The following is a 13,502-nucleotide window of genomic DNA, read 5'->3' as shown; positions in this document are numbered from 1 at the left end:
GAAAGAGAGTATAAGAAGTACAATAATAGAGGAAAACAGAAAACATGTCCCCAGACTTTAGGAAATGTTTTCCAGGGAAGGAAACACCTGCATCTTGAAGAACTGGTAGGAGCCAGTCAAGTGAAGAACACAGTGGAGTCGCAAAGCAAGATAGCAGGTACACATGAAAATGAGAACATGTTTGAGAAACTACAAGTAATTCAATATGACTAACGCCTGGGATTTAAAGAGAAATTTTTGCAAAATTCTTTGTTACTAATAATAGCTACCATTTCTTAGCATTGATTTTATGTTAGGCACTTGGCATGCATTTTCTCACTTTGTCATCATAGCCAGAAAAGTTAAGTATTATTTCACAGACAAAGGCACTAAAACTGGGAAGTTAAGTACTTTGTACAGGTCACAAAGCTAGAATATTAATCTGATTTTCTGAGGGTTAATGGTACTCCCCTTTTGTCACTTGGTTATATTTGAAGGTAATAGTAGCTAACAGTTACTGAGTTTTTAATGTGTCCCAAGCATTTGCTAAGACGTTTTCATGTATTAACTCATGTGGACATCCTCATACTTCCAGGATTTACAAAACCTCATACTTCCAGGATTTACAAAACCTCATACTTCCAGGATTTACAAAACCTCATACAAAACCTCATACTTCCAGGATTTACAAAACTAAGGCACAGCAAAATTCAGGAACTTGAGTGAGATCACACAGCAAATAAGAGGAGTCAACATTTCAACCTAGGCTGTTTAATACAGAACATATGTTCCTGAATACTGCCTGTTCCTCTTAGTGAACATTTACTATGGACCAAATCTATTGACAAACACTTGCCATATGTAGACCATCAACCACACGAAGATTGAGTTTGTACATAAAGAGGCTCAGGATGACTTAGTAACATATCAAAAAATCTGGTCTAATAAGGGTCATGGCAGGGACTTAAAATCTCAAGAGCCCCAAGATGGGAACTACTGATCTAATCATTACACAAGAGAAATCAGAAAGTGTGTGTTGTGGGTTGAATAGTGTTCCCCAAAAATACGTGTTCAAGTTCAGGTACCCCCAGAACCTGTGAACATGATCATATTCCTCAATGGGGAGGAAGTCAGGCGCAGTGGCTCACGCCTGTAATCCCAGTACTTTGGGAGGCCGAGGCAGGTATATCACCTGAGGACAGGAGTTCAAGACCAGCCTGGCCAACATGGTGAAACCCCGTCTCTACTAAACATAGAAAAATTAGCTGGGCATGGTGGCACATGCCTGTAGTCCCAGATATTCAGGAGGCTGAGGCAGGAGAATAGCTTGAACCTGGCACGTGGAGGTTGCAGTGATCCAAGATCATGCCACTGTACTCCAGCCTCGGCAACAGAGCAAGACTCTGTCTCTAAATAAAGAAAGAAATGGAGAGGTGGTGGGGCATCTTTGCTGATGTAATCAAGTTAAGATGATGACATTAGGGCGGGCCCTAATCCAATGACTAGTGTCCTTATAAGAGGGAAATTTGGACACAGACACACAGAGGGAAGATGGTATGAAGTTACTGACACACAGCAGTCCACGTAAAGGTGAAGGTAGAGGTTGAAATGACACGTTTGCAAGCCACAGAACGTCAAGGATTGCTGGCAACCAGCAGAAGCTACGAGAAACAAGGATTCTCCCCAACTGGCTTCAGAGAGAACAGGGCACTGACACCTTGATTTCAGCCTTCTAGCCTCAAAAACATGAGAGAATAAGTTCTGCTGTTTTAAGTCACCCAGTTAGTGATACTTTATTATAGTATCCCTAGGAAACGAATATAGGGTATATTTCATGACATGAAATGTGAATTTGTTGCACCCTATCTGTGAAATACTGCCTAAGTAGAACTTGACAAAAGTTAGACATCCAGCTCTTTACACTAGTGAAGTTTTAAGCTAATATAAACTAGGGGCCTAATAGTTTTAAGTTACTTGCAGTTCTACCACCCAGATTACTAAAATGTTTCTTGCTTGCAGACAAGAAACATTTTTTTTTTTGAGAGAGAGTGTTGCTCTGTCACCCAGGTTGGGGTACAGTGGTACGATCTTGGCTCACTGCAACCTCTGCCTCTGGGGTTCAACCAATTTTTGTGTCTCAGCCTCGTGACTGGGATTACAGACGTGCACCACCATGCCCGGCTAATTTTTGTATTTTTAGTAGAGACGGGGTTTCACCATGTTGGCCAGGCTGGTCTCGAACGCCCAACCTCAGGTGATATGCCTGCCTCAGCCTCCCAAAGTGCTGGGATTACAGGAGTGAGCTACCACACCCGGCCAAGAATAACATTTTATTACAAAAATTCCCCTATTTAAGGTTTTCCTTTTAATTCTGAGCATTCGCCACCATCACTGAGTCATGACAGTACCATGGAATGATTTTTAAAAGTCCACTAATTAGGGCCGGGCGCGGTGGCTCAAGCCTGTAATCCCAGCACTTTGGGAGGCCAAGATGGGCGGATCACGAGGTCAGGAGATCGAGACCATCCTGGCTAACACGGTGAAACCCTGTCTCTACTAAAAATACAAAAAAAATTAGCCGGGTGAGGTGGCGGGCGCCTGTAATCCCAGCTACTTGGGAGGCTGAGGCAGGAGAATGGCGTGAACCCGGGAGGCAGACCTTGCAGTGAGCTGAGATCCGGCCACTGCACTCCAGCCTGGGCGACAGAGCGAGACTCCGTCTCAAAAAAAAAAAAAAAAGTCCACTAATTATAAACCAAAATAAGACTTGGTTACATTTTTTTTGGTTGTAGATATGTAAACATCACACACACACACACACACACACACACTTTTTTTCCACAATGTACTCTGTGTATAAGGCCCTTTCTTCCCTTGGTCAGTCCCTGTCATGTGAATCTGATGGAAGAAAGTCTACAGGGAGTGTCCCTGGCAGACTGACTAACCTAGGTATATGTATGTAGAATGATTAGGTTATCCTCAAACAGGTATCAAATACTTGAATCTACTTCACCAGGGCAATAAGTTAGGCACAGAAAGTGGTTTGGACCTTTGGGATGCACCTGTGGATTTTAGAGCCTTGCCGTGGCTGGCAGAGTCAGAGGATGTTGGGAACCTTTTTCTCTGGTCGAAGGGTGGGATCCTGCTGCCTGGTCACTCCAGTGTAGTGTAGGTGCCACGAGTGCTGAGGGCTAGGATGCCACTGCCCACCTATATCATAACCAGGTACCAAGGGCATCTGACGGTAACAGATGTGAGGAGCTGGGAGGCAGGGGCAGAGGATAGAGAAATATATGACTGATTCTTCGTGGAGGCAGGTGGGAAAAGCAAATAGGAGCTGATATTATCAGGGTGTCTTTCATTCAAGTTCTGCTAGTCTTCAACCTCCCTGAGCTTCAGAGAACAGAAGAGATGGCCCCCAGCGAGGACAGTGGTGGTGTCCCTTCCATGGCCCAGCTAGGAGTCACCAATCTTCTGAAGAGGAAGCCCCCAGGCAGCATGTGTATCACCAAATTCACTGAAGAAGCACAGCCATGTGAGGCAGATTGGAGCTGGGGATGTAGATGGCTTCCAGGTGGACACAAAAGGAGGAAGAGTGACCATATGTTCATGGACACCCAGATGTTAGGAGGTCTAGGCCCCATGTAGAACCAGTTCTGGAGCTGAAGGTTCAGTTGGAATATACACTAGTGAGAGCCTGCTGCCCGTAAGTTGCTCAGCCCCTCCTGAGAGCATCCTCTGACAGAATGACCAACCTTGGTCTATGTGTGTAGAATAATAGATTATCCCCAAGCAGGTATCAGATACTTCAATGTACTACAGATTTCTGGGTATAGTATACTTTATCTTCCTCCGCAGGCGTCCCCAGAGGTTTGGAAAGTTTTATATAGGATGCTTGATTAGTCCTTTCTGATACTTGTAAACATTTCCCAATAAAGCTACATATTCATTTATCCTTTAATAAAGCATTATCGAAATATAATGACATATAGGGAAAGCCTGTTTGTGCTCTACAGACTTGTGAAAAGGTGCTAGAATCAAATGCTTGAAAATAAATTGAAACATCAGAGACACCCCCTCATCCATGTGTGACATGGGCATCTGAACCTAACGTGGAAGCATATAAACATATTCTCTAGCCCTAAGGAAAAAAAAAAAGAGAGAGACCATGAAGAGAATATCTTGAAAGAGCCTGAGAGGGGATATCACCAAGATAGCAGGATAGGAATTACCAACCTTCAGCCTTCTACAAAAAACAAAACACAAAAACAAACAAATATAGACAGCTATTTACAAACCAAACTAACCCAGAAAGATCTCAAGGTTCATTAAAGAATCTACAGCAAACCAACCTGGGCAACATAGCAAGACCCTGTAGTAAAAAAAACTATGCCTGTAATCCCAGTGCTTTGGGAGGCCAAGGCAGGTGGATCACGAGGTCAGGAGATCAAGAGCATCCTGGCTAACATGGTGAAACCCCGTCTCTACTAAAAAAAAAAAACAACAAATTAGCTGGGTGTGGTGGTGGGCACCTGTAGTTCCAGCTACTCGGAAGGCTGAGGCAGGAGAATGGCGTGAACCCGGGAGATGGAGCTTGCAGTGAACTGAGATTGCACCACTGCACTCCAGCCTGGATGACAGAGTGAGACTCTGTCTCAAAAAAAAAAAAAAAAAGTTAATTAGCCTGGCATGGTGACACACACCTATGGTCCCAGCTACTTAGAAGGCTGAGGCAGGAGGATTGCTTGAGCCCTGGAGGTTGAAGCTACAGTGAGCCATGATCATGCACTGCACTCCAGCCTGGGTGACAGAGGGAGACCCTGTCTCAAAAAAAAAAAAAAAAAATCAGCAACGCAATGAAACGAAAAATACAGAGAATATAGGAAGGATTGCTAATAAGATTGGCATAGCTAAGGATTGGCATCACTCACTGCACCCCACTCAGCAAGTGCCCTTGCCACCTCTGCATAGGGGACGGTCTTTCCATAGTGAAAGTTGCCTATAAATTCTGGAGGAGGTGACTGTTTCATCTCATGTGCAGACATTACCATAAAAGCAACAAGAAACATGACAAAACAAGGAGACATACGTCAACCAAAGAACACAATCGTCTCCCAGTAGCTGACCCCAAAGAAACAAAGGTAACAAACTACCTAACAAAGAATTCAAAATATTTCTTTTAAGAAAGCTCAGCAAACTGCAAGAAGATGTAGATAAACAATTCATTAAATTGGGGGGAAGTGATCAAAATAAGAAATTTAACAGAGACTGAAATTATTTTTTAAAAACCAGAAATTTGGGACCTGCAATAAGTGTCCAGGAAATGCAAAGTAAAGCCACAATGAAATATCATCTCACCCCAGTTATAATGGGTATTATTACAAAAACACAAAATAATAAATGCTAGCAAGGATGCAGAAAAAAAGGGAATGCACTATCACAGGAAGGAAATTAGTACAGCCATTATGGAACACAGTTTGAAAGGTTCTGAAAAAAGCTAAAAACAGAGCTACCATATGATCCAGCAATCCCGCTGTTGGGTATTTATCCAAAGAAAAGAAATCAGTGTATCAAAAGGATACCAGTATCCTCATGTACACTGCAGCACTATTCACAATAGCTAACATATGGAATAAACCTAAATGTCCATTAACAGATAAATGGAAAAGGAAAATGTGATATATATACACAGTGAAATACTATTCAGCCATAAAAAGGATAAAAATCATTGTCATTTTCAGCAACATGGATAAGCCTGGAGGACATTATGGTAAGTGAAGTAACTCAGGCACAGAAATATAAAAACCACATGTTCTCATTCATTTGTGGGAAAGAGCACAAAATTGAGCTTATAGAAATATAAGAATTATAAGCTGGGTGCAGTGGCTCATGCCTGTAATCCAAGAACTTTGGGAGGCCAAGGCAGGTGGATCAGCTGAGGTCAGGAGTTCAAGACCAGCCTGGGCAACATGGTGAAACCCCATCTCTATAAAAATACAAAAATTAGCCAGGCATGATGGCAGGTGCCTGTAATCCCACCTACTCAGGAGGCTTAGGGCAGAAGAATTGCTTGAACCCAGGAGGCGGAGGTTGCAGTGAGTCAAGATCATGCCACTGCACTCCAGCCTGGGCGACAGAGCAAGACTCTGTCTCAAAACAAACAAACAAACAAACAAACAAACAAAAAAACTTGAATTGTAAAAGAATTATGGTTATTAAAGTCTGAGAAGCAAGAATATAGAGAGGTTGGTTAACAGACACAAAATTACAACTAGATAGGAGGAATAAGTTATAGTGTTCTACAGCACTCTAGGGTGAATATAACTGACAATAATTTACTGTGTATGTTCAAAATCTAGAAGAGAGAATTTTGAACATTCCCAACACAAAGAAATGACAAATTTTTGAAGTGATAGGTATGCAAACAAATCTCATTTGTTCATTATGCATCGTATACATGCATCAAAATACCATTCTTTATCCCATAAATATGTATAATTATTACATGTCAGTTAAAAATAGGGGAAAATTACCTTTTGTGTATGATAGATAAGTATCCACATAAAAATAATGGCAAAAATATATATGGTACTTACTATGAGTTCTAACTGCTGAACATATTTTAACTCATTGAACTCCCTTAAGAACCCTATCAGCTAGATATTTTTATCCCATTTCACAGTTGAGGCAATGACTGCACAGAGAAGTTAAGAAAACTGCCCAAGGTTATACGGCTGGGCAGAGCTGGGCTTTGAATCTAAGCAGTCCAACTACAGAGTCTGTGTTCTTAACCATGATTCTGTATAGTCTCAATGCACTTGTAATAAATATATTTATTTGGATAAAAAGATTCTGGAATTGAAAAAATACAATGAATGCAATGAAAAATGCAATAGATGCCAAGTACAGTGGCTCATACCTCTAATCCCAGCACTTGGGGAGGCCGAGGCAGGAGGATCACTTAAGTCCAGGAGTTTGAGACCAGCTTGGGCAATGTAGTGAGATCTCATCTGTACAAAAAATAACGAAAAATCAGCCAGGCATGGTGGTACACACCTGTTGTTCCAGCTAACCGAGAGACAGAGGCAGGACTTTTTGAGCCCAAGAGCTCAAGGCTGTAGTGTGCTACTGCACTCTATCCTGGGTGACACAGCAAGACTCTGTCTCAAAACAAACAAAAAAAAAAAACAACAAAAAAAACAAAGTCATCCAATGAAGGAAAGGAATGTAGGAAAGCATTCAATTATCCCAGTTCCTTTCAAACACGTGAACAGATTCAAAATGGAGAAAGATCCTGTAAGCATAAAAAATGTGGCCTTTCCAGTTACTGTCAGATACACGAAATAACTCAAACTGCATAGAAAACCTGTTCATTGTGAGGAATAAGGAAAGCATTCAGATATATCAAGTACCTTAAAAAAACATGAAAGGATTCACACTTGAGAAAAATCCTATGAATATAAAAAATATGATAAAATCTTTTGTTCCAGTTTCTTTCAAAAACATGGAAGAACTTATACTGTAGGCAGGGCACAGTGGCTCACACCTGTAATCCCAGCACTTTGGGAGGCCAAGGCGGGTGGCTGAACAGATAGGTGAGATTCTTCTCCTCTATAAGGCCAGCCTCACAAGACTGGAAGAGTTATTTGTCTTACCTAATGCACAGAAACCAACACAGAGAGTCAAGGGAAATGAAGAAACAGGAATACACATTACAAATAGAAAAGCAAGATAATTCTACAGAAACTAACCCAAGCAAATGGGAGATATTGTTTGACCTGATAGCAATTCAAAATAATGGTGATAGGCTGTGAGTAGTGGCTCATGCCTGTAATTCCAGCACTTTGGGAAGCTGAGGAGAGTGGATGACTAGAGGTTAGGAGTTTGAGACCAGCCTGGCCAACATGGTGAAATCTCATCTCTACTAAAAATAAAAAAAATTTTAAAAAATAGCCAGGTGTGGTGGCACGTACCTGTAGTCCCAGCTATTTGGGAGGCCGAGGCACAAGAATCATTGAAACTGGAAGGTGGAGGCTGTAGTGAGCCAAGATCACACCACTGCACTCCAGCCTGGGCAAGAGAGTGGACTCTGTCTCAAAAATAATAATAATAATAATAATAATAATGGTAATAAAGATGCTCACCAAAGTCAGGAGATCAATATAAGAACAAACTGGGAATTTCAACAAAAAGAGACAAAGTATTAAAAAGTACCAAACAGTGCCGGGTGCAGTGGCTCACGCCTGTAATCCCAGCACTTTGGGAGGCCAACGTGGGCAGATCATGAGGTCAAGAGATCGAGACCATCCTGGCTAACCCAATGAAACCCCATCTCTACTAAAAATGCAAAAAATTAGCCAGGCACGGTGGTGGGCACCTGTAGACCCAGCTACTTGGGAGGCTGAGGCAGGAGAATGGCATGTAAAGGGGAGGCAGAGCTTGCGGTGAGCAGATATTATGCCATTGCACTCCAGCCTGGGCGACAGAGTTAGACTCCATCTCAAAAAAAAAAAAAAAAAGTACCAAACAAATTATAAATCTGAAGAATACTATAACTAAACTGAAAAATTCAATAGAGGGGTTCAATAGCAGACCAGATCAAGCAGAAGAAAGGATGGAAGAACTTGAAGACAGGTCACTGGAAGTCATTCAATCTGGGAGCAAAAAGAAAAAATAAAGAAGAGTATAGATCATTTAATAGAGTTATGGAACAACATCAATTTGAAAAACTTATGCATTATTGGTGTGCCAGAGAAGGAGAGGGAGAGAAAGAAAAACATAGAGAATATATTCAAAGAAACAATGACAGAAAATGCTCAAGTCTAGGAAAGGAAATTAAAAGCCAGATCCGGGCTGGGCGCGGTGGCTCAAGCCTGTAATCCCAGCACTTTGGGAGGCCGAGACGGGTGGATCACTAGGTCAGGAGATCGAGACCATCCTGGCTAACACGGTGAAACCCCGTCTCTACTAAGAAATACAAAAAACTAGCCGGGCGAGGTGGCAGGCGCCTGTAGTCCCAGCTACTCGGGAGGCTGAGGCCGGAGAACAGTGTGAACCCGGGAGGCGGAGCTTGCAGTGAGCTGAGATCCGGCCACTGCACTCCAGCCTGGGCTACAGAGCGAGACTCCGTCTCAAAAAAAAAAAAAAAAAAAAAGCCAGATCCAAGAAGCCCAAAGTACACCAAATGATGAATCCAAAAGACTCACACCAAGACACATCATAATCAAATTGTCAAAAGTTAAAGACAAAGTGAAAGTGCTGAAAGCATCAAGGAAAAAGCAAATTGTCACATACAATAGAACACATATAAGACTATCAGCAGATTTATCTTCAGAAACCTTGCAGTCCAGAAAGGAATGGAATGGTATATTAAAAATCCTAAAACAAAAAAATCTTGCCAACCAGAATACTATACCAAATAATCTTGTCTTTCAAAAATGATAGGGTGGTAAAGACTTAAAAATTGAGAGTCTATCACCACTAGGCCTGCCTTACAAAAAATGCTTCCTTCAAGCTGAAGGAAGAGAATGCTAAGCAGTAACATAAAAACATATGAAAATATAAAAGTCACTGGAAAAAGTACGCACATTGTCAAATCCAAATTCTCTATTTCTGCAATGGCAGTGGGCAATGAATTATATCTCTGGCATAAAGTACAAAGATTAAAGTATGTAGTATAAAGATTAAATGCAAAACTATTAAAAACAACTAAAGCTACAATAACTGGTTAAGGGATACAAATTATAAAAAGGTATGAAGTGTGGCATCAAAAGCATATAACATGAGAGGAGGGGGAATAAAAGCATACAGTTTGAGCATGACATTAAAATTAAAATTAAGTTGTTGTCAACTTAAAATAGTCTGTAATAAGGTGTTTTATGTAAGCCTCAGGGTAATTACACAGCAAAGCCTATAATAGAGAGACTACAACACAATAATAGTAGGGATTCAGTATATCACTTTTAACAATGGACAGATCATTCAAACAGAAAATCAATAAGAAAACACTGGACTTGAGCTACACTTTAGACAAAATGGATCTAACAGACATATACAGAACATTATATCCAAAAGCAATAGAGTACACATTCTTCTCAAGCACACACATCTCATTATCCAGGAGACATCATATGTTAGCCCATAGAAAAGTCTTTAAAAATTTAAGAAGATTGGAATCATATTAAGTATCTTTTGTGACCATATTGGTTTGAAACTAGACATCAGTAACAGGAGGAATCAAGGAAAATGAATAAATATGTGGAAATAAAATAATATGCTCCTGAACAAATATTGGGTCAAATAAACTAAAAGGGAAATTTTAAAATATCTTGTGATAAATGAAGACTTGTAAGATACACCAAAAGCAGTTCTAAAAGGGAAGTTCATGGTACTAAATGCCTACATCAAAAGGAAAGAAATATCACAAATTAACAACCTAATATTACACCTCAAGGAAACTACAAAAGAAGAACAAAGTGGCCAGGCATGGTGGTTCACGCTTGTAATACCAGCACTTTGGGAGGCCGAGGTGGGTGGATCACCTAAGATCAGGAGTTCAAGACTATCCAGCCTGATCAACACGGCAAAATCCCATCTCTACTAAAAATATAAAAATTAGCTGGGCTTGGTGACACACACCTGTAATCTCAGCTACTTGGGAGGCTGCGGCAGGAGAATTGCTTGAACCTTGGAGGTGGAGGTTGCAGTGAGCCGAGATTGTGCCATTGCACACTAGCCTGGGCAACGATAGGGAAACTCTGTCTAAAAAGAAAAAAAGAAGAGGAAGAAAAAGAAGGAGGAGGAGGAGGGGAAGGAGGAGGAGGAGGAGGAGGAGGAGGAGGAGGAGGAGGAGGAGGAGGAGGAGGAGGAGGAGAAGGAGAAGGAGAAGGAGAAGGAGAAGGAGAAGGAGAAGGAGAAGGAGAAGGAGAAGAAGAAGAAGAAGAAGAAGAAGAAGAAGAAGAAGAAGAAGAAGAAGAAGAAGAAGAAGAAGAAGAAGAAGAAGAAGAAGAAGAAGACAAAGTTAGCAGAAGGAAGGAAATAAAGATCAGGGCAGATAAAAATAAAGTAGACATCAGAAAAATGACACAAAAGATTAATTAAACTAAGAGTTGGTTTTTTCAAAAGATAAAGTTGATAAACCCTTAGGTAGACTAAATAAGAAAAAAATATGATAAGACTCAAGCAAAATCAGAAATGGAAGAGGAGATATTGCAACTGATAACACAAAAGTACAAAGGATTGGTTGTGCGCAGTGGCTCACGCCTGTAATCCCAGCACTCTGGGAGGCTGAGGCGGGCGATCACTTGAGGTCAGCAGTTCAAAACTAGCCTGGCCAACATGGTGAAACCCTGTCTTTATTAAAAATACAAAAAATTAGCCAGGCGTGATGATGTGCACCTGTAATCCCAGCTACTAGTGAGGTGGGAAATTAAAGAAATAAAGAAAAATAAAATTTTTTAAAAAGAGAGAGAAATAAGCTTCCCTGTATTAGGCTGACTTGTCCCAGAGGCAGCAACAGACACAGCCCAGACCCAGGAAAAGTCTTGATAATACTATCTAACGTGCCCTGAAGACTCTCCCAGCACTCCCTCAACATAACGAGAAAAATAAATTTTCCTGTCTCTTATGGTATGAGTTTATGATTCCTAGTCTCTGTAACTAGTAACTTCAAGTATTCTGTTTTATCTAAGCAGTGGAGTGAAGGCCATCAACCGTCTGAGCAGGCCTGAGATACAGCCACCTGGGCACCATAGTGAAGGTTATGGATAAGCCCGTGCTAGGCACTAGAGCAAACCTAGATAACAGACATCTGGGCTGCACAGCAACAGTCACGTGTAATCCTGAGTTATGAACCTGTCACAATTTGATTAACTGTCTTTGTTGTGCCTCTGTATCCTTGCTTTCACGCCACTGTAAGCCTGCTTCCAGCTAGCCCACCCTCTTTTTGAATTGTATATAAAAGTTAAGTGCTGTCTTTGTTCTAGGCCTAGTTTTTGGATGTTAAGTCTGCTGGGTCTGAGTGCACTCAATAAAGACCCTCCTGTATATACCCCAAGGTCTGTCTGGTCCTCCTGATTCCCACATCACTAGAGAGGCTGAAGCAGGAGAATCACTTGAACCTGGGAGGCGGAGGTTGCCATGAGCCAAGATTGCACCAGCCTGGACGAAAGAGCGAGACCCCATCTCAATAAAAAAAAAAAAAAAAAAGAATCTTAAGAGACAACTATGAACAATTATACAACAACAACACGGATAACCTAGAAGAAATGGATACATTCCTGGACACATACAACTTATCAATCCTAAATCATGAGGAAATAGAAAATCTGAACCGACCAGCAGAGAGTAAAGAGATTGAATCAGCAATAAAAAATCTCCCATCAACAAAAAGCCCGGAATCTGATGGTTTCACTGCTGAAGTCATCTACCAAACATTTAAAGAAGAACTAATACCAATCCTTCTCAAACTCTCCCCCGAAAACAGAAGAGGGAATACTTTCAAACTCATTTTGTGAGGTCAGCATTACCCTGATAGCAAAGCCAGACAAAGAGACTACATGAAAAGAAAATTACAAGCCACAAATAAACAAGATCCCAGCCAATATCCCTGATAAACATAGGTACAAAAATCCTCAATAAAATACTAGCAAAGTAAATTTAACAGCACATGAAAGGGATTATTCATCATAATCAAGTGGGATTTATCCCAGGGATGCAAGGATAGCTCAACATACACAAATCTAGAAAGATGATGCACTATATTAACAGAATGAAGGGGAAAAATTATATGAGCATCTCAATAGATGCAAAAAAGGCATATGGTAAAATTCAACATTTTTTCCTGATAAAAACTTTCAAAATTAAAGTATTAAAAGAATGTACCTCCACACAATAAAGGCCACACACGACAAATACATAGCTAACATCATTCTCAACAGAAAAAAAAGTTAAAAGCTTCTCCTCTAAAATCAGGAACAAGACAAGGATGCCCACTCTCACCACTTCTGTTCAATATAGTATTGGAAGTCCTAGCCTGAGCAAATAGACAAGAAAAAGAAATAAAATTGGCTGGGTGCGGTGGCCAATGCCTGTAATCCCAGCACTTTGGGAGGCCGAGGCAGGTGGATCACCTGAGGGCAGGAGTTCGAGACCAGCCTGGCCAACATAGTGAAATCTTGTCTCTACTAAAAATACAAAAATCAGCCGGGGGTGGTGCTGGGTGCCTGTAATCCCAACTACTCAGGAGGCTGAGGTAGGAGAATCCCTTGAACCTGGGAGGCGGAGACTGCGGTGAGCTGAGATCATGCCACTACACTCCAGCCTGGGTGACAGACTGAGACTCCATCTCAAAAAAAAGAAAAAGAAATAAAATTATCCAAATAGGCCAGGTGTGGTAGCTCACACCTGTAATCCCAACACTTTGGGAGGCTGAGGCAGGAGGATCACTTGAGGCCAGGAGTTTGAGACCAGCCTGGGCAACATGGCAAGATCTCATCTCTATAAAAAATACAAAAGTTGTCTGG

The sequence above is a fragment of the Chlorocebus sabaeus genome, chromosome 12 (assembly GCF_047675955.1).
Source record: "Chlorocebus sabaeus isolate Y175 chromosome 12, mChlSab1.0.hap1, whole genome shotgun sequence".
Lineage (NCBI taxonomy): Eukaryota > Metazoa > Chordata > Mammalia > Primates > Cercopithecidae > Chlorocebus > Chlorocebus sabaeus.
Note: the sequence above shows the minus strand (reverse complement) of the source record.